Below are 23213 nucleotides of genomic sequence, written 5' to 3'. Positions count from 1 at the left end.
TTTTTTTCCTTTTAATTCCCAAAGTGTTTGCAACTACTGAGGAAAAAAAAAATCATTGACAAGGAATAAAGGTGATCATAGAGCCAGAATTTGGTTTGTTGCTTGATTTTTATTATCTGAGAGAATTTAATTTGGGGATAATGGTCTGGCTTCTCTGCTAGTTCTTTCATAGTACGTAATGGATGAGTATAGTACAGTGCAGTGGTTAAGGGCAGGCACTGAAGCCAGACTGCTTGAGTTCAAGACCAAGCTCTGATACTTGTCAGCTCTTTGCTCTTAGACACATGTTTAACCTCTTTGTGCATCAATTCCTCATCTGTGAAGTGATGATGAGAGCAACGGCACCTACCTTATAGGGCTGTTGTGAGAATTAAATTGCTTAATATAAATAAAGCACTTAAAACAGTATTTGGCATATAAAAAGAATCATACAAGCACTTACTATTCGTACAAAAAAATGTAATGTTTTCAGAAATCCATCAACTTTTCCAAGCCTAATATTTTTTCAAGTGACATATATTTACAGCATTTATTCAGGTGAGCCCCCCCTCCACCACCTGCCACCTTGCATTTAACTAAAAACAAAAACACCAATCAATAAAAACAGGTGGAATCATATATCACTTTATTTGTCATTCCTACCTGGTCATCACCAGTTACCTGCACATGTAAACTATTACATGTGAAATATTACCTTTGTTTAGCATATGAAGATTCCGCTACCATAGAGTCTTAAGACCCTGCCTATACTAAAGCAAGTATCTTCTAAGTGGAGATGTTTTTCAAAGCGAAATGGGAATTTTCAGAATGGGGGGAGGGGTGATAGACCAGGGAGAAACCTACTTACTTAGGTGTGGGACACCATTTCATCTGAATAATAACCAAGCCCAAGTGACTCACCTGAGAATTACAATTAAACATTTAAAACAATTAAAACATTTAAAACAATCCCAAGTAGTACTAGGTCAAGCTGAATTGAGGGCAGCTGTGAACTCCAGGCAGGTACAGAAACCAGATGAAAAAATGTAGCAGGGATGGTGCACAGTAGCACAGGGACAGCCTCACCTGAGCAATGGCCAGGGGATGGCGTGAAAAATCAAACCCATCATCAACACCAGCAAGGCACATTGAAGACATAGATGCTCATCATCTTTACCTTCCCTATAATAGGAGTAATACCACCATTTCCAGAAGCAAGGAACCGGTAAGCAATGCTTCACTGATCTCTGTCTTTACCGACCTGGATTTTCAGGGTATTGCACATTCTTACATTATCTCCCATGTTAGTTAATATTTTTCTCTACGTCTGTGTGGATACGGTGTTCATTTAGACTCAGGTCATCTCCTGCTGGTAGCCTTTACTTTAGAGGTTCCTCACCTTTAGCACCAAGCAATTCACTAAACAAAAATACCTCTTCCTCTCATTGCTTTGACTATGCTTCCCCTCCCCTTCATTATGTACAATGTCTACATTTTTCACCTGATGTTTCAACATTATTTTCCGGAATACCCTGGATTATAATTGCCTAATGTTCATCACCTCCTGTTTCTCAAACCCCCACCCATTCTATGGCAGGCATATATGTTTTATCCAATAAGTCTGCTTCTAGGATGTCTTCCTTTTTAGCTCTTTCACAATACTCAGATTTTCCCCAATATGGTCCCCAAGTGACTCCCTTTCAATAATCAGGATTCTACTCAGATCCTGCCTCCTTCTTAGGAAAATCTCAGACTTATCCATAGAGACATAATAGTTTCCTGGTTCTCTGCTTGGTCCATACCTAAAACAACCACAGCTGGTGACAATTATTTGCCTATAAAATTCAATTACCTTCCTCTACGTCCCCCAACTGTGTTTAATTTTGACACATGGCTGAATGTCATAGGGTTGGAAAGAACCTTAGAGGTCATCTAGTGTAATCTTCTGGAATTCCCTGTACAATAACTCCAGTGAGGGAGCCCATTTATTTTGAAGGGTTCTGGTTGTCAAAAAGTTCTTTCTAAAGATAAATTGACACATGCCACCATGAAACTTCCATTTGTTTCACCCCTAGTCCTAGTTCTACCCCATAGCTACACAGAATAAATTTCACTTTTCTTCTATACAACAGCCCTTCAAATATTTGTGAGCTGTCATGTTTCTCAAAATCTTTTCTTTTATCTGTATAATGCATATACTTATATAGTTATGTTAACCTCTGTCTATATTATCTACATGGCTTCAAAATATTTATGTAGACAAATTGGAAGAAAAATATAATTTCATATGTAGCATTTTTCTTCTTTTTCTAGCTTTATTGAGATTTAATTGACATATAACATTGTTTAAGGTATACAGTGCGTTGATTTGAAATACTTATATACTGCAAAATGATTACCACTATAGAGTTAGCTAATACCTCCAGTAGGTGCAAAATTACCCTTTCTTTTTTTGTGGTAAGAGCATTTAAGATCTACTCTCTTAGCAACTTGCAAGTATATAATACAGTATTATTAACTATAATCACCATGCTGTACATTAGATCCCCAGAATTTATTCATCTTGTAAATGGAAGTTTGTACCATTTGACCAAAACCAATCCTTCTCCCTCCCCCTCCCCCACCGCTAGCCTCTGCTAACCACCAATCTAGCCTCTGTTTTTATGAGTTTGGCTTTTTAATGTTCTGAATATAAATGATATCATACAGTGATCTTTCTCTGTCCAATTTATTTCACTTAACACAATTCCCTCGAGATCAATTTATGTTGTTGCAAATGGCAAGATTCCCTTTTTTCTCATGAATAAAATTCCATTGAATATACAGGCAAACCTCATTTTATTGCACTTTGCTTTATTGTACTTCATGAATATTGCATTTTTTTACATATTGGAGGTTTGAGACAACCCAACATCACACAGGTCTGTTGCTGCCATTTTTCCAACAGCATTTGTGTCTCTGTATCACATTTTGGTAATTCTGACAACATTTCTACTTTTTTATTATTTTTATATTTGTTATGGTGATCTATGATTAGTGATCTTTGATGTTACTATTCTGACTCTGAAAGCTTAGATGATGGTTAGCATTTTTAGTAATAAAGTCTCTTTTAATTAACATATGTATATTGTGGCTTTTTTAGGCATAATGCTGTTGCACACCTAATAGACTACAGTACAGCGCAAACAGCTTTTCATATGCACTAGAAACCAAAAAATTTGTTTGACTCAACTTACTGCAATATTTACTTTATTGCAGTGGTCTGGAAATGAACCCACGGTATGTCCAAGATATGCCTGTGTATACCAGATCTGTTTTATCCATTCTTTTTCAGCTGTTTGTGCATGCAGTGCTTTGGGTTTTATGTGTGGTTTGTCTCTGCATTGTTGTATTAAATCTTTAAAGGCCTATAGAGTGCCAAATACAGTTCCATTTACAGATAGACATTTTAAAAGTTTTTTTGGATGACAATGAGGAGGAGGATTCTTATCTGGCTGGGATAGAATATGTCATTCTCTTTGAAGATAAGAAGATGGTTTAAGTGACCTTTTGTTGTTCCTTTTAGCCCCAAGGGTCTATGATTCAATATTTCCTTGATTAAAAAACTTTATAAATTATTGAGACTCTTTCAAACAATTGGAAAAGTGCTATATAAATGTTACTAGTCGCAGTAATATCTATTCATTTTAAACTAATAAATTAGTACCACTCCTTTTCTATGGTAGTAATGAAATAGCTGACTAAACAATCCATTTAACATGTAGCCTATCGCTAACTAGCGTAGTGGAACTGAGCCTGGTTTAGAATTTATGTGGAATGGGTTTTTTTCCAGTTATCTATTGCTGAATAAGAAACCATCCCAAAACTTAGTGGCTTAAAACAACAGCGATTTATCACTTCTTGCAGTTGTGTGGATCGTCTGAATAGTTCTGCCGATTTCACCTAGGCTCCCCCATATTTCAGCATTCAGCTGGAGGCTCAGCTGAGCCACAGCCTCACATATCTGGCCGTTGGTGCTACTGTCTCAGTTCTCCTCCATTGGCCTCTTGTGGACTGAATTATACCCATCTCCCTATTCATGTGTTAAAGCCCTAACCCCCCAGTACCTCACAAAGTGACTGTATTTGAGGATAGGGTCTTTAAAGGGGTAAATAAGTTAAAACAAGGCACTAAGGGTGGGTCCTAATCCAATATGACTGATGACCTTACAAGAAGAGGAAGTTTGGCCGCAGACACACAGAGGGATGACTGTGTGAAGACACAAGCAGAAGACCGCCATCTACAAATCAAGGAGAGGTCTCAGAAGAAGTCTACCCTGCTGACACCTTAATCTCAGACTTACAGCCTCCAGAATATTGAGAAAATAAATTTCTGTTAACTGACCCAGTCTGTGGTACTTTGTTATGGCAGCCCTAGCAAACTAATGTAAACAATCCAACCTATTGGAGAACGAAAGGTGTATTAGTTTGCTAGGACTGCTGTAACAAAGTACCACAGGGTGACTTAACAGAAATTTATTTTCTCAATGTTCTGGAGGCTAGAAGTGCAAGATCAAGGCGTCAGCAGGGTTGGTTCCTTCTAAGGGCTGTGAAGGAAAATCTGTTCTCTACCTCCCTCCTGGCTTCCGGTGGTTTCCTGCTAATCTTTGGTGTTCCTTGGTGCATAGCATCACCCCATCTCTGACTTCATCTTCACATTGCATTCTCCGTGTGTGTGTGTGTGTGTGTGTGTGTACTGTAAAGACCTTATTTCCTAATAAGCTCATGTTGTGAGGTACTAAGAGTTAAGACTTCAACGTATGAATTTTGGGGAACAAATTCAAGCCATATCACAGAGCTTCCTCAAAACATGGTGATCTCAGGATTCTAAAAGAGCAAGAGCACAAGATGTAAGATCTTTCGAGTCTGAATCTCCAAGACTCTCACAACATCACTCCCACTGCATTCTATTAATCAAGGAGAATCACAGGCCAGCCCAGTTTTAAAGGATGGGGAGATAGACTCCACCTCTTAATAAGAGGACCAGCAAAGAATTATGGTCATGTTTTCAGTCTTCCACAGGGTCCTATCCTATTTTAAAATTACCTAGCTATATGGCCTTGGGCTAATCATAAAAGCATAGATTCTTAGAATGAGAAGGGACCCAGGCCAATCTTATTCCCACTATTGAATAAATTTCCTCTACCCCCTTCTCTCTCCTAAGTGCTCCTTCTCTTTCCATTCTAAGGGCTGTTCCTAGGTGAACTCATCAAGCCTCTGTGCCTGCTCTTAGGCTGTTTCCTCTGTCTTGAAAGCCAATACCCCCTTCTTTTATTTCCATCTTTTTATTGAAGCATAATCTTCATATAGAAAAGTGTGTGTGTGTGTGTGTGTGTGTGTGTGTGTGTGTACTGCTTGATGAATTGCACAAACTAAATGCACCCAAGTCATCAGCATCTCGGTTCAAAAGCATAACATTACCAGTACCTCAGTAGCCTCCTCCACCCTCTCTTTCGGTCTCTACCCATTTCCTCTCAACTCCACAAAAGTAACAACTATCCTGACCTTTATAGCATACTTTGATTTTTGCATATTTTTGTACTTTATATAATGAAATCAGACAGTATGGAATCTTTTGTCTGACTTCTTTCACCCAATATTATGTGTGAGACTCATTCATATTCTCATTTATAGTTGCAGACCATTTATTTTTCATTGCTGTATAGTATTTCATTGTATGAGATTATAGCATAATTTACTTATCCTTTCTGCTGCTGCTGAGGGTAGTTTTCATGTGAATATCCTAGTACATGTCTTCTGGTGACCATAGATATGCATTTTTTTAGGCATTTTTCTTGAACATAGGATATGTGATGTTTAGCTTTAGTAGATATTATCTAATGGTTTTCCAAAGTGGTTTTACCAATTTTACTCTCACAAGTAATGTAGGAGAGTTTTGGTTGCTCTAAATCCTCATTAACAGTAGATATTTTCCATTCTTTAACTTTTTAATCCATTTTACACTTTATTTACTGTCTAACTTCTATTTGTCTTTTTAAGATCAACTTAGGGGTCACCTCCTCCAAGAAGCCTTAACTGACATGGTGGATTAGGTGTCCCTTCTCTGGGCCCACATTGACCCTAATCTATGCCCCAGACTGTAGAGGTTACCTGTTTAGAGTTGTTGAGGTTAGTATGAAGGACACACTGGCCCATGTGTAAATTGAAGCAGTATCTATCAATACATATACCCAAGTTCATAAACACAATATATATACTGTGTATACAATTCATATATTTTTTTAAAGTTTTTTTAAAATTTATTTTTGGCTGCATTGGGTTCTCGTTGCTGCATGCAATGCCTTCTCCAGTTGCAGTGAGTGGGGGTCATTCTTCACTGCAGTGTGCAGGCCTCTCAGTGCAGTGGCCTCTCCTGTTGCAGAGCACAAGCTCCAGGTGCACAGACCTCAGTAGTTGCAGCACTCCGGCTCAGTAGTTGTGGCTCACAGGCTCCAGAGCACAGGCTCAGTGGGATCTTCTCGGCATGTGGGATCTTCCTGGACCAAGGATCAAATCTGTGTCCCCCAAATTGGCAGGCAGATTCCCAAACCACTGTGTCACCAGGGAAGTCCCCATACATTTTTTTACCTAGTAATTCCTAAAAATTACTTTTACATTTACACAAAGATACATGTTCAAGTATGGTCACAGTATTGGAGGGTTTTTGTTGTTGTTGCTTTATAATTTTATTTATTTATTTTTATTTTTTGTCTGTGTTGGGTCTTCTTTGCTGTGCATGGGCTCTCTGTAGTTGTGGAGGGCGGGGGCTACACTTCGCTGCGGTGCCAGGGCTGCTCACTACAGTGGCCTATCCCTTTGCAGAGCACGGGCTCCAGACGCGTGGGCGTCAGTAGTTGCAGAGCGTGTGCTCATCATTAGTTGTGGCTCGTGGGCTCTAGAGCAAGCTCAACAGTTGTGGTGCAGGGGCCCAGCTGCTCCACAGCATGTGGGATCCTCCCAGCCCAGAGATCGAACCCGTGTCCCCTGCACTGGCAGGCAGATTCCCAACCACTGTGCCACCAGGGAAGCCCCTGTTGGAGGGTTTTGTTTATTTGTTTGTTTGGTTTGGTTTAGTTTTTGATCTGTTTGTTTATTTGTTTGCTTTTTGTCTTGGCCATGCCACATGGCTTGTGGGATCTTAGTTCCCCACCAGGGATCAAACCTGTGCCCCCCTGCAGTGGAAGCACAGAGTCCTAAACACTGGACCTCCAGGGAATTCCCACAGTATTGTTTTTAATAGTGAAAAATTGAACCCAAAGGAACTGTTCATCAACATAGGAATAGTTAATGTAATACTAAGCACTAGTTGAAAAAAAAAGAAATGAAATAGGTTTATAACGCTTAAAAAGATCTCCAAAGTTTATTGGGAAAAAAAAAAGTTGCAGTACAACATGAAAGCGTCTCTGGATGGGGTAATGGGGAAGAGTTACTAGAAAGGGCTGCGGGGAGGGGAATACCAGAAGTGCTGCCGTTTTGTTTGGGCAAACTTCAGCATTTGCTGCGATGTTTATGCCTTCCTTCTGAAAACTCCTCTCTCAATTTCCTGATCTGTAATATGAGGTTAATAATAACGCACACCTTCCAGGGTTGTATGAGGAGTTAATATATGTGAAGCTCTTAGAACAACACAAAACTGCCTCCCTCTCAACCCCCAGCCATAGTGATTGGTCTAGGGATGGTCTGCTGACCCAAGCTTGGCCAATTACAGTCCTTCCCTGGACAGTTTGGAATTGGAATTGAAAGAGGCCAGCCCCTCTTTGAGCACTTGGACTATCAGATGTAAAGCACAAGATATTTTGGCAGCCATGTTTCCCCTCATTTGGAGCAGAGAAGAAGAGGGGATTGATATGCAGGGGAAAATGAAAGCATTTATATTTATAGTCCATTTTTTGCTTAAGCTAGTTTGAGCTGTTTTTCTCTGATAATTCTCATCAATACAACCACTACAGCCAATACAAATGCCACGCTCCAACCGTGTTCAGTTAATGCATGTTACTCACACATACATGGTAAATTGGAGAATGATGTCTGTAGAGCAAGTTGTGCTACTCCATTAGGATCTTTCCCAGCATGTTAATGTTTTGAAGTGATCAGTAATAAACTTTCTCACAATTGAAGAGAAACCTTTCGCAATAAATGAAGACCTAAAAAAAGAAGAGAAAAAAGGTTGAAAATCTCATAGAAGTGCTGTTCTTTATTGTACACACAAGTGTCTTCCTTTAGTGAATAAGTGACTAGCTTAGTGGCTTCAGTAACCGCTGTATTTTCCATTAAGCTGTCTAGAAAAGCTGCAAGTGCTCTGCTTTCTGCAAAAAAAAAAAAAAGTAAGCTGAATTTATTTCTCAATGTTCCCTCTGCCTAGAATGCAGTCCTTTTTTCAGGTTGCCTGGCTAACTCCTACTTAGCTCTTAGCTCTTAGCCTAAGTGGGAAGACATCCCAACCCCTAGTCTAGGTTAGATTACCTCACCTTCCCACAGCTATGCACTTCCAAAGCAATTTATTACCCCCACCAACACTTATCCCACATTATTGTAATTAGTTGTTTAACATTTTTCTTCCTCACTAGAGTCTAAGCTCCATGAGGGAGGAAGAGGGTTGGTCTCATTTACCAGTGTATCCCCTGGCATACACAAAGTGGCCACTAAATCAAACAGAACATTAGATATCTCTGCTTTCTATCTTTTCTACGAGTAACTTGTCAAAAAAGTGTAAATAGAAAACTACCAGAGTAATAAATTCTCATTTCAAGAGGTTTAGAAAATGTAGAAAATTATAAAGAAGAATGAAAATGTTGTCTATAACGCCACCAGTCAGATATAAATATTTCTGGTGTTCTTCCTTTCAGTTTTTGTTTGTTTGTGTATACATATACACACCCACGTAAGTTTTTGTTAATTTTATCTTTAAAATAAATAATATACAAGTTCCTCTGTCCTAAGAATTAAAGTAATACAGAACATAGATTAAAAAATTATAGTTATCAGGACTCTGCTGGTGGTGCAGTGGTTAAGAATCTGCTTGACAGTGCAGGGGACATGGATTCGATTCCTGGTCTGGAAAGATCCCACATGCCAAGGAGCAACTAAGCCCATGCACCACAACTACTGAGCCCACGAGCCGCAACTACTGAAGCCCATGCACCTAGAGCCTATGCTCCACAACAAGAGAAGCCACCGCAGTGAAAAGGGCGCCTACTATAACTAAAAGTAGCCCCCACTTGCTGCAACTACAGAAAGCCCACACGCAGCAACGAAGACTCAACACGGCCAATAAATAATGAAAGTTATCATTTAAACCTCCCTTCAATTGTTAAAAGTTGGTTCACTTTTGCTCTCTAGCTTTATTGAGGTGTAATTGACACATAACATTGTATAAGTCTAAGGTGTAGAGCATGATGATTTGATGTATATATTGTGAAATGATTACCACAGTAAGATCAGTTAACATGACCATCACCTCACATTATTATTTTGTGTGTGGACGGGGGTCCACTTTTTTTGTAAGCAAAATTGGGATCATCCTGTATGTGCCAGTGGTTTTCAAATTTTATTTTACCCTGCTCCGTAGTAAAAAATATATTTTACATTACAATCCAGTTATACACACACATAAATGCATGTATGTTTACACACATACACACACACATTGATATGACTGAAATTAAAATTTTTTCAGGAAACAATACTTACTCTCATGATATACTCATATTTTCTATTCATCTAGTCTATATCCATTTGTTTCTTTGTTTGTATAAACACTATACCCCCAGAGGGGCAGCTAGGAATGGGTTGTCAGAGCCTCAGCAGGGTGGAAGAGAATTCATGTTGGGAGGACAGCCAGTCAATGGAGAGAGGGGGTGTCAGAGCCCAAGTGGGGTGAGCAGGGCCTCTCCATGGAGAAACAGTCTTGCACGAACTGTCAGAACCTGAATATTGTGAGAAGCACAACCATGTGGAAGTGGTGGCTCAGCATGGGGTGTGAGAGCCTCAGTGCCAGGGGGAGAGTATCCACATAAGGGAGGAAGCAGCAGTCATGGGAGATTCATTGCATACAAGGGGCATAATCAAATAAGTAAATTTATTTGCAATGTCAGCCAGGTTTCTCGCTATCAGAGAAAGGAGGTATAGATATAGAACGAGAAAAAACTAAAAGGAACCCTACGGTGTATTCAGAACTGACTACTTAATTTGTAGGGGCCTGTGCAAAACGGAAGTGTGGTGTCCCTTGTTCAAAATTATGGATTTCAAGATGGTGAGAGCAGAGTTTTAAACCAAGTACAGCCGTCTTTCTAAGTGTGGCGCCCTGTGCAACCACACAGGTCTCATGCCCATGATGCCAGCCCTGGATGTATTCATGGTTTTTCCATCTACATAGATGGAAATGTACATCTGGATTTCTTAGTAATTATGAAATATGATGTATAATTTAAAATATATAATATTTCCTGCTCTGTCCCTGAAAAGATTTGAGATAAGGAACACCCCAATAGCAATAGCACATCTAATGCCAAGATCTTGGCTTCCAAATACCATTCTCTACTGAAAGGAACCAGAGCTTCTTAGAGAAACAGTCTGAAACAGGTCTGGGGCAGGAAAATAGCTAACTCTAGAGCTATGCCAGAAGGCAATGCTCAGAGAAGGTGCGGTATGTCAAAAGAACACAAGGGCTGGCTTGAATGGGCTCTCATTTACAAACCTGGAAAATTTGAGCATCAAAATAAATAATTATGAAAGGAGTAAATATATTCAGCATAATGGGATCCACGTTTCTCACTATCTGAGAAGGATGTTAGAGGTATGAAAAGGGAGAAAATTATTGAATAAAATACTAAGCCCTTAGTCCATATTTATATAAATTAATATATAAATAATTTGAAAATGTGATGTCATGTACATGTTTCAAGAACCTCCCTAGAAAATACTTGTTAATAAGTAATTATTAATAAAGAGACACTGCAATGAAGAAGACTGACAGATACCATCTTAATCAAGTGATCAAAGTAAATAACATCACCATGGCTAATCAAAATCGTGCTCCTGGGGCTTCCTAGGTGGCGCAGTGGTTGAGAATCCGCCTGCCAATGCAGGGGACACGGGTTCGATCCCTGCTGCAGGAAGATCCCAGTTTAAAAAAAAAAAAAAATCGTGCACCTGCTGATTACAAGGAGAGAACATGGATATTCCTACGAAAAAATGAGCCTGAATCTGATCATGAGGAAATGCTGGAACCCCAAAATGAGAGATATTCTACGTTCAGTAATTTGCAAAAGTGCATCATGAAAGTCAAGGGAAGACTGGAGAACTCTTTCAGAATGAGAGAGACTAAAGAGGCATCACAGTCTAAAGACAACATCATCCTATGGGACTTCCCTGGTGGTCCAGTGGGTAAGACTCTGCGCTCCCAATGCAGGGGCCCTGCGTTAGATCCTTGGTCAGGGAGCTAGATCCCGCATGCCTGCCGCAACTAAGAGTCGACAACTGCAGTGAAGATCCTGTGCGCAGTAACCGAAACCTGGTGCAACCTAAATAAATAAATAATAAAAAGAAACTAAAACCCAAGGATCCTTAAAAAAAAATGAAGACATCATCCTGGATTGGTTTGTTTATTCTAAGGAACATTTGACAGAACTTGAAATGGTTTGAAGAAGAAGGTACCTATGGACGAGCGTTAATTTTCTGATTTTGATGGTTGTACTGTGATTATACAGGAGAATGTTTATAGGAAATACACACTAATGTACTAAGGAATAATGGCACATCGCATCAGCAACTTACTCTCAAATAGTTCTGTAGACATAGGCTGTCACCTGCCTTTTCAGCAAACAAAGAATATTGTGGCCATAAAGCCATCAGCCACTGCAACCCCCCCCCCCACTGCCCCCAACGGTGCACCCTGAGGGGAGTTTGGGATGGAAAAAAACAGGATACTGGCCCTAGACAGTTAAGATACATATCAAGGGAATAATTTTAAAAAGCCCGGACTTTTGCATCTTCCCATACACAGAAAAGACTAAAATCGTTAACTTGAGATGTCTGGTTTTTGCGTGTGATTAGCAGTAATCTTTTGATGTTCGACTACATTTTTTTTTTCAGCAAAAATTTCTGTATATCCTGGCTCCTCTCTTACCTCCTTGGAACAGTCGTCAGAGTAGTATGAGAGGCTGTCTTCCTGGGGTATAGGCCTCAGTAATGTCCCCGAATAAAACATAATTCTCAACTTTTAGGTTTTTTTTTTTTTTCATTCAACAGTTTAAATGCCTAACCACAAAAAATCAAGATATATAGGTCTATGAAATTACCCTTATTGACTAATCTAATAACCTTATCAAGAAAAGAAACAATAGTACCTTATTTTTATTAGTATTTTAATGTTATTGGAGTATAGTTGATTTACAATGTTGTGTTAGTTTCATGTGTACAGCAAAGTGATTCAGTTATACATACACATATATTCATTCTTTTTTAGATTCTCTTCTCATAAAGGCTATCACAGAATACTGAGTAGAGTTGCCTGTGCCATACAGTAAGTCCTGAAACAAGGGTACTTTATTATTATTTTTTTAATGTATTTATTATTTTTTGGGGGGGTACACCAAGTTCAATCATCTGTTTTTATACATATATCCCCATATTCCCTCCCTCCCTCGACTCCCCCCCACCCTCCCTCAAGTCCCCCCCATCCTCCCCCTCCCAGTCCTCTAAGGCATCTTCCATCCTTGAGTTGAACACCCTTTGTTATATAACAACTTCCCACTGGCTATCTATTTTACAGTTGGTAGTATATATATGTCTGTGCTACTCTCTCGCTTCGTCTCAGCTTCCCCTTCACCCCCCGCCCCCTCCCAAGCCTCGAGTTCTCCAGTCCATTCTCTGCATCTGCGTCCTTATTCTTGTCACTGAGTTCATTGGTACCATTTTTAGATTCCGTATATGTGAGTTAGCATACAGTATTTGTCTTTCTCTTTCTGACTTACTTCACTCTGTATGACAGACTCTAGGTCTATCCACCTCATAACATATAGCTCCAACTCATCCCTTTTTATCGCTGAGTAATATTCCAACAAGGGTACTTTAAAATGAACAATGAGGACTTCCTTGATGGCGCAGTGGTTAAGAATCTGCCTGCCGATGCAGGAAACACAGGTTTGATCCCTGGTCCGGGAAGATCCCATGTGCCTCAGAGCAACTAAGCCCCTGTGCCCCAACTACTGAGCCTGCACTCTAGAGCCCGAGACCCACAACTACTGAGCCCACATACCACAATTACTGAAGACCATGCACCTAGAGCCCATGCTCCACAACAAGCAAAGTCATCACAAGGAGAAGCCTGTGCACCACAGCGAAGAGTAGCCCCCCACTCACCACAACCAGAGAAAGCCGGCATGCAGCAATGAAGACCCAACACAGCCAAATAAATAAATAAATAAAATTGATTTAAAAAATAAATTAAAAAAATAAAATGAACAATGTACATTAGAATTGTCTTTAATGAACAATGACTATCTTCAGTGGTTACTGCTTTTTTTGATGTATGCTGACAAGTTATCTCTTAATTAGCTTTTGGTTAGGAATTGATATTACAGTCTCAAAGGAACATATTTCTGAAAATTGATTTTTGCCAGTCTCTTTGCTTACGTCTTTCTGACATTTTAGGGATTGCTGGCAGCACTAGAGTGATCAACCTTCCTAGTTTGCCGGGGTTGTAGCACTGAAAAGTCCCACTTCATGGGAAACCCCTCTACAGGACGTGAAGTTCCCACACTAGCACAGTAGGTTGGGAGAAACCTGCGAAAGCCCTGTGGCAGCCCACAAAAATACAGATTGAAAGCAACACTGTTTTTAGTGTCAAATGGCTCCAACACAAATTATCCTACCTGTGTAGCCGCCAGTTGCTGTTTTTATACTTGAGGCTGATGTTGGCAACCTTAATTACCAGTTCACACAAACGATGATCCATTGTTGGTTTACTAAGTGATGCAATTGAAGTGTGCAATTTAAATGCCTTGTAACAATTCATTTTTGGTTTTGCTTGTGGATTAACTATTACACTTTGTATCAAGATAGTATTAGTTTAACTTTTAACATTGTGAACATTGTGATTGTATTTTCTAAGAATTCAGATAATGAGAAAGAACAATTACCATGCCTATACCAGCATTATACATGAAAAAGAAAGTTAAACCACTGTTATTTTAATGAGCGGTAGATGGAAGGAGCCATGTAGCAGGATTAAGAAAGTAAATAACTAAAACCGAGCATACTACACAACTTGCAGAAAAGGATTTGGGATTGGCCACGGTGAAGGGGAAGTGAAAGCCCTGACTTTGAGAACCTCACAAATCCAGAATGAGAAAGGCAAGCACTTCTAAATCAATCAAAAGTTTTCTCCTCTCTCCTAAAGACATCAATACTCAGTCTAAAACAGATTAAGCTGAATTAGTTAGACCATACCAAACAAGTTAACATGGATTAACATGCATTAGTGTATCTTTTCCTAAACCCTTTGATATAAAATAAACACCTACTTAAAAATCTTTTATATGAAATTAATAACACATAGGTGCATAGTTTACACACACACACATATATTTGGGAGGGCAGTCTTCCAGTTTGGCTCCTGTTGGTCACTCCAGCATTGGCCATTCCACCACTACATATTTATTAAGTTTTTACTATGTGCCAGATACTGTCAGGGTTTAAGGTTACAGCTGTAAAAAGGCAAACAAAATTATCTTCTCAAGAAAACTATAGTCTAATGGGGTATTCAGCTGAGATAACAGACACTATAATATATTGTGTGATAAGTGCTAAGAGAGAGGAAATGACCAAAGAGCACAGAGGCAGCACAAGGAAGGCTTCCACTAGAATGGGAATCTGGAAGATGGATATGAGTCAGCCAGGGGACGCTGGGGGTTGGGGAAAGGGCAGAAAGAAGCATCCTCCAGGCCCTAAATAAGGTCAGTGAGAGCAGGGCACAAGTGGGGAGCTATGAAGTTTTCTATCAGGTGTTTCTCCTAGCATCAGCAAATGTTTGTGAGTGTTTGCTGTGGCCCCTGTGAGAGACACAAGCAGCAGTGGATAATCATGTGAGTGATTACAATACAATAGGAATATAAGACTTAAAACATTAAACAGCAGCCCAGGAACAGAACAGCACGAGAGATGTCACAGGTTAAGATGCAGATTCAGTTACCATTTTAAGTGATTTAGCTCAATGCTTTTACATTATAATTTGAAACTTTTGAAAAAAAATCGAATGTGGAGAAAAGTTGGAAGAACAGTGTAAAGAAGATTCATATCCTCCCTGCCTAGATTCACCAAGTGTTGACGTCTTGCTACACCTGCTGCATCTCTCTCCATATGTGTACGCACACTTCCTTTTGCCAAAACATCTGAAACTAGGTTTCAGACATCCTCCTACTTTACCCCTTGAATATATCAGCCTGCATCTCCTAGAACAGAAACATTCTTCTACAAGCGCACAGTGCCCTAACTACACCTAAGAATATCGTCATGAACTCAATCACATCACCCAACATTCCGCCAATGCTCAAATTTCCCCATGGCCCCCAAACATTCCTTCATAACTGTTCCCCCCCACCTATCACATTTAAAAGCTCTTCTGTACCTTGTAACTTTGTACTTCTACCGTGCCTGGAAAATAAATGTAACCTCTTTGGTCTATTTCCTCTCCTTAAAGACTAGCTACATGTTAACATTTATTTTACTTGGACTTATTAGATCTATGATGAATGATTTATGATTGGATCTGTGACGAGAACAATTTGGAAAGCATTTCAGGATAGGCAACCACATCACAAAAGTAGCCTCTAGGTGTCCTCCTTGGATAGAAGAAATCTGTAGCTGTTTACTACCGGGGACTTTTCCAGAGCAGTCATTATTTGAAGATATACATTTTTCTTTGGTCAACATAGATCAAAGAGTGTAATTATGCCTCAGATTCTAAGCAGAACATGAGCTCAATTTATATGATTCTACAAACATTTGGCACACATGAACCAGGTTGCAAACGAGGAGATGTGAGGATAACTAAAGTCTCAGGGCAAAAATAAACCAGTGTAAGTATTTGGACTTGTTTCCCCCACTTCTGCTGCTTTTTATTGCTTAATATTGTGCCTTTGTTATAACTCCTCAGTTAAATGGGCAGATGAGGAAATTGAGGCACAGAGAGATTAAATTACTTGCCCTAAAGTCACATACCTTGTCAATAGCAGAGCTAAGATTCTAATTTAGGTAATTTGGCTGCAGAGTCCATAGACTTCTGCTTGTAATGATGCTATCAAGTCATTACAAAGTACGAGTTCTTTTTCTTCATAGATATTTACTGCAACAAGGTTATAATGTAGGATTAAAACAAGGTGTCACAGTGTACTAGATTGTTAATTCAATTTTACTCAATAAATATTTCACAGCTAAAAAAATATGTGGCGAATATACATACAATGGAATATTATTCAACAATAAAAAAAAGAATGAAATCTTGCCATTTTCAACAACATGGATGAAACAAGGGAATTATGCTAAGCATAGTTAACTTAGACAGAGAAAAACAAATACTGTATGATTTCACTTATATGTGGCACCTAAAAAACAAAACTAACATCACAGATACAGAGAACAGAATGGTGGTTGCCAGAGAAGTGTGAGGAAGGTGGGGAGTCAGTGAAACAGGTGAAGGGCATCAAGAGGTACAAACTTTCCATTGTAAAATAAGCCACAGGGATGTAAACCACAGCATGGTGACTATAGTCAATAATATTGTAGAGCATATTGAAAGTTGCCAAGAGAGTAAATCCGAAAAGTTAACTTTGTATGGTGACAGATGGTAACTAGACTTATTGTGGTGATCATTTCACAAGGTATACAAATACTGAATCATGATGTTACACACCTGAAACCAACATACTGTTATACGTCAACTATATCTCAATTAAAAAAAGAAACGAACAAAGACTCAAATGCTTCACACACACACAAAAAGGGATACTGGTAACAACTGAAGTACTACTGTTACTTAGCCTTATAAAGTTGTTATCAGTAAATTATATATGTTTGAAAAAACAAAACAAAAAAACAGGGTGAGAGGCCAGCTAATCTTCACCTGCTGGATCAATGCAAACCATCTGAGTGCATTTTAGAATTTCCCTTCCTAAGTTTCTAAGACTTCATGTCATTGTACATGAGCCTGAACATTAAGGTTCTTATTTAAAATGGAATTGGACCCCAAATGTGAAGTTGGTCCTGGAATCAACCCCAGGTTCTTTGTTCGTTTGTTTTTTTTTTTAAGGATTCTGTTTACTTATTTATTTTTGGCTGCTTTGGGTCTTTGTTGCTGTACAAGGGCTTTCTCTCTAGTTGTGGTAAATGGAGGGTGCATACTCTTCATTGCAGTGCACAGGCTTCTCACTGTGGTGGCTTCTCTTGTTGCAGAGCACAGGCTCTAGGGCACATGGGCTTCAGTACTTGTGGCACATGGGCTCAGTTTCTCCACAGCATGTAGGATCTTCCCAGATCAGAGATTGAACCCGTGTCCCCTGCATTGGCAGGCAGATTCTTAACTTCTGCGCCACCAGGGAAGTCCTGGAAGCCCAGGTTTATTAATGAGTTGAAGCAGGCAGGATTTAAGGGCTAGTCAGCACTCCTGTACTAGCTCACTGAGGGGAAGGAATCCAGGGAAGTAGGAAGGAAGGGATTTGGAATGAGGCAGAGTTGATTGAATTGTCATTTATCCATCTGAATTCATTTCCTTATGGATGGAAATATTTTAAAGTCCCAAAATAAAAGTTAAATTTACTGTACTTAGAGTCAAAGCAAAATAAATTACTTTGATCTCCATTTCTTTTTCAGAAGAAAAGAGGCTAGGTAGACTTCAGGACTTGATCAGCTCCAATTCTTATCCCCAACTCTTTCCCACACATATCTCACATAGACTATAGTCCTTTTGGCTTGTTTCTAGAACATTCTGAACTTGTCAGCTACAGAATCATCTTTTTCCTGGAGAAAGGATATCAGTATACATTATTTACAAGGAATATACAGTCTTACAAACATTTTCATCCCACACTTAACACTACCAATGTTTTCATTCATTCATTCAACAATATTTATTGTTTGATTACTATGTGCCATGCACTGTTCAAAGCAGCTGGGAAAAATCAGTAAACAAAAACAAGGATCCCTGCCTTAATAGAATCCATATATTGTTTCTTGAGCTCTAGTTACATTTCTAAGTCATTATCATTCAAACAATTTTTCTCTTATTTAAAGAATATGTGGAAAATGTGTCTTTCTAAAGCATGTATCTAAAATGTGACTCTAGTGAGGTGATATTAAATTGTACTTGGTTTTATTTTTATCTATGGCTTTCATAACCATTTCCAGCTTAATTCTATTGTGGTGGTTCTCAATTGGAAGCAATTTTGCTCTCTAGGTAGTGTTGCCAGATTTAGCAAATAAAAATACAGGATGTCTGGTTAAGTTTGGGTTTCAGATAAACAATGATTCTTTTTTTTTTAGCATAAGTATGTCCCACATATTGTACATGTCCTACGTATTGTAGCTTTTCTGGTAACCTTACCTAGGTTGTCAGAAAACCCTCTGGGTTTTGCATTGTCTGGAGATATTTTTGGTTGTCATAAGTGGGGGTGCAGTGCTATTGGTATCTAGTGGGCAGAAGCCAGGGATTCTGCTAAACATCCTACAAACATGGGCTCCCCGCCCCAACAAAGAATTATCAGCCCTGAAATGTCAATATAGCTGAGGTTGAGAAATCCTGCTCTAAAACAATGATTTCCAAAAGAAAAGGGACAGATCAAAATCACCTGAAAGGGATTTCCCTGGTGGCACAGTGGTTAAGAATCCATCTGCCAACACAGGGGACACGGGTTCAAGCCCTGGTCTAGGAGGATCCCACATGCCTCGGAGCAACTAAGCCCGTGTGCCATAACTACTGAGCCTGTGCTCTAGAGTCCATGAGTGACAACTACCAAAGCCTGCGCACCTAGACCCCGTGCTCCGCAATGAGAGGCCACAGCATTGAGAAGCCACACACTGCAACGAAGAGTAGCCCCTACTCCTCACAACTAGAGAAAACTAGCACAGCAATGAAGACCCAACACAGCCAATAAATAAATAAATTAATTAATTAATTAAAAATCACCTGAGAGGTGTTTTTTTTTTTAATATACATCACCAGCCCTCTACCACCCAGGGTATATCAGTGGAGGATTTGTACTTCAAAAAATATGTCCCCCACTAATTTAGATATCTACCCCATGCCCACCATTGAAAACCAGTGCTCTGAATGAGTCCTAAGGAAATTAAGGAAGAAGAAATCCTTATCATTCCTTTTTCTGAACTCTTATTGTGTATTATTCACGGCAAAGTTAACATTCTACCTTGCATTATAAAGTTGGGGCACAGTATAAAATTAAGCTACAGGATATATTGTACAGCACAGGAAATATAGCCAACATATTTTAATAACTATAAACGGAGTAGAACCTTAAAAAATTTGAATCACTATGTTGTGCACCTGAAATTTATATAATATTGCAAATCAAGTATATATCAATAAAAAATAAAATAAAATGCAAAAAAAATTTTTAAATAAAAAAAAATAACAATGTGGGTCCCTGCCCCTCCTCCCTCTCTTTAATGAGGTAAGCACCCGAAAGTCACTATGGCCACCTTTATCTGTTGACCATGAAAGTGAGCTCCCACCACCCCCTGCCCCAGCAATCCCATATCCACAAAAGGGAGTGTGCAGAGACCTATAAGGCAATCAGGGCATCTGGCTTCAAAGATGAGTAGGTCAATTATCTGAGAAAGAAAGTGTAATTAGAACTTTTGTGTTAGGGAGTTGAAAATAAAAATTTTCCTGACTTGTTGAGCTATGGATCACATTTGCGAGAGAAAAGGCTCTGGGTCACAAATGGTGAACATTTCAATCCACAGTGACTAAAGTGACCAAACATCCTCTTACCAAATCCAAGCTTGTACTACTTGCCACATGACAGGCCAATAAACCTAGAGACGAGCTGTTGGGGCAAGGAATAGCGACTTTATTTGGAAAACTGGCAGATGGAGAAGATGGTAGACTCGCGTTCCAAAGAACCATCTTGCCTGAGTCAGAATTCAGGGTTGTTTTATTTATTTATTTATTTATTTATTTATTTATTTATTTATTTATTTAATTTTTTCTTTCTATCTTTATTGGAGTATAATAGCTTTACACAGTTGTGCCAGTTTCTGCTGTACAGCAAAGCAAATCAGCTGCATTTATACATATATCCCCATATCCCCTCCCTCTTGAGACTACCCCCCACCCTCCTTCAGGGTTCTTTTATACTAAAAGGAAAGGGAGTAAAGTCAAACATTTCCTGGTTCCGGTCAACCTCCAGAAGGGATGTGTTCATTTTTTCCTTGCTGCAGTCATTCACAGGGGGGTCTGGTCAGGATGATTCCTGTGAGCTAAACAAAAGTATTTTAGCTTAATGCTCATTGCCTGGGAGGCAGGGTTCCCAAAGATGGGCTTTTTCTATATAATTTAAGCTTATAGGCAGCATCCCTTTATTGATTCACTTAGAATACAAAGGTTCTTCCCTATTACAATCCCAGATGGTCTGGGACAGGGGATAGCTTCCTAGGATAAGAGGATTTCAGTGCTAAAACCAGGAAAGTCCCAGGCAAATCAGGACAAGTCGATTGTCCCAACTGACACAGCTTTCTTGTGGTGTCCAGTCTATGAGGTGACAGATCTGGGAAAACCAAGCACCAATGGAACCCCTTTGAAAAGTAATCTTAGACGAGCTTATCACTGAGTGAAAAGGACCATCCTCCCTCAAGGTTCTGTCATGGCCTGTGCTGAGATCAGGGTCAGAAGGGTACCAGCGGGACTTCCTAGGTTGCACAGTGGTTAAGAACCCGCCTGCCAATGCAGGGAACACGGGTTTGATCCCTGCTCCACGAAGATCTCACATACGTCGGAGCAACTAAGCCTGTGTGCCACAACTATTGAGCCTGTGCTTTAGAGCCCGTGAGCCACAACTATTGAGCCCATGTGCTGTAACTACTGAAGCCCACGCACCTAGAGCCTGTGCTTTGCAACAAGAGAAGCCACAGCAATGAGGAGCCCACGCACCACAACAAAGAGTAGCCCCCACTTACCGCAACTAGACAAAGCCCGTGTGCAGCAATGAAGACCCAACATAGCCAATAAATTACAAAATAAATTTACTAAAAAAAAAAAAAGAAAAAAGAAGGGTATCAGTATCTTTCATCAGTAGAATTAGACCAGTGGTCAATTGCATCACTGTGAAACAATAGGAACAGTAGACTGGTCCACTTTAGGGACTGCCCACTTGAATGTTTTATTAACACTAGCCGTTTTCTTATATTAGTTAATATTAGCTGTCTCCTTAGTCAGTAGTTCTCAAAATTCAGTGTGCATCAGGATAGCTGGAGGTCTTGCTGGGTCCCATCTCCAGGGTTTTGATCTGGGGTGGAGATTGAAAATTTGGATTTCTAACAAGTTGCCAGGTGATATTGACACTGCTATTTTGGGGCCATACTTTGAGAGCCACTCTCATCTTAGTCTTAGATGAATCCTCAAAATCTCAGTGGTTTAGCATAATCTTCATTCACCCAACAGTCCCAAGTGTGTGTTTGTGTTTAGGGGATTCTCTTAGGCACCTCTCCTCTGAATGGTGACTCAAGTGTCTGAGTTCTTCCATGTGGTACTGCCATCTTCAATATTGTGTTCCTGGTATTGCTCTGGGGATCACTACCTTCCAGCTATCAAAAGTGGGGGTAGGGGACAAGCATGAAGGATCACTCCTGGGAAGCTTTTTGTTTGTCTTTGGCCATGCTGCATGGCTTGCGGGATCTTAGTTCCCTGACCAGGAACTGAATCTGGCCCCAGCAGTGAAAGCGCCAAGCCCTGACCACCGGACCCCCACTCCTGGGAGGTTTTTATGGATCAGACCTAGAAGTTACTATATTATTTAGACACATGGCCACACCTAACTGCAAGAAAGGCTAGGAAATGTCAAACTATGTGCCCAGGAAGGAGAGAACATGGGTTTGGTCTCTGCTACAGTCTTCTCTCCTGGCCATCAAATATCCATTTCACCCCTTTTTACCATACATAGAACACAATCCTCTTTCTTCACCAAGGGAAACAACCCAAAGTCTCTTCCAGTCATCACATCAAGCTCAACATCCCTGGGTGACACAGTATTTCCCACTAGGTCTGGATATAGTTCCTCATGGTCTGATGACTTTTGAATTAGGAAAACAAGTTTTCTGTAAATTGTCCTCTCCCCTCCCCTGCATTCAGTGGCAGAGCTAGGACATAGTATCCACAGTAAAACAAACAGCCAAACAAAAACAACCCCCCCACCCCACCCCCCCCCCACCCCCCCCCCCACCCACCCCCGTTCAAGAAAAGGAAGAACAGGAGATAACACACAGTTGCTAGTCTTTCCCAATTGTGAAAACCAGCTGGGCAGGCATTGTGAAGACCTCTATCTTGGGATGGAAGAATTTCCTTGATTAGACCATGGTCCTGCTCTTTGGGAAGAATTCCTGTTGCCATTTTTCTCTGTAGTCCCTGGCTCCATCTTCTGAGGGGCTCTTCCTTTTCCATTATCCTTCACGGCCACATCTGAAGCTGATGTTGGAGAGTGCATCATCTTTGGGGGCTTTCACAGTGTGCTACCTCCCCGTGCAAATGTATAGGCTTGAGGCTTGTTTTAAAATTTCCTGGATAGGCAAAAGCTTTATAGACAAGGCCTGTGGGTTCTTTATCAATACAATTCCAAGTTCCAGAACTTGGATGTTCTGATCTATTTGCTTTCAGAAAGACCTGGGTGTCAGTAACTACTCCCAAAGTTATTTACTAGACCTAGGGTTGCCAGAAAAAATATTGGGTGACCTGTATTTTTATTTGCTAAATTTGGCAACCATATCTAGATCCAGTTATCAGGGTCATCTTACTTATTTGTTCCTTTACCTCATGATTTGCTCTTTCACCTAAAAGGTAGATACCTTAAGGGTTGGCAGAGAAGAGAAAATCCTTAATTGCATAACTGCCACACAGCTGTCATTTTGTTTACTTAGTAGTCTCGCTGAGCCTTCCTCTCTCAAGGCTTTTTCTATCTTATCTCTTAATAT

General features: G+C 39.9%; 1 protein-coding gene across 2 annotated transcripts in view; it reads left to right on the top strand.

Moving 5' to 3' along the window:
* Positions 1-1025: 1025 nt before the first annotated feature.
* The window catches only part of SOAT1 (sterol O-acyltransferase 1), a 122305-nt gene continuing 100117 nt past the window's right edge, over positions 1026-23213 (top strand). Inside the window, exons 1-2 of one of the 2 annotated variants that reach the window (XM_057729170.1) lie at positions 1186-1204; positions 12484-12540. The gene's annotated coding sequence lies outside the window, so the exon portion shown is untranslated. Of the gene's footprint in view, positions 1205-12483; positions 12541-23213 lie in introns of both variants that reach the window. The other variant, XM_057729168.1, reaches the window with a different exon arrangement.

Source organism: Hippopotamus amphibius, chromosome 3 (assembly GCF_030028045.1).
Source record: "Hippopotamus amphibius kiboko isolate mHipAmp2 chromosome 3, mHipAmp2.hap2, whole genome shotgun sequence".
Classification (NCBI taxonomy): domain Eukaryota; kingdom Metazoa; phylum Chordata; class Mammalia; order Artiodactyla; family Hippopotamidae; genus Hippopotamus; species Hippopotamus amphibius.
The sequence above is the reverse complement of the archived record's forward strand: the minus strand, read 5'-3'. Positions and strand labels throughout refer to the sequence as shown.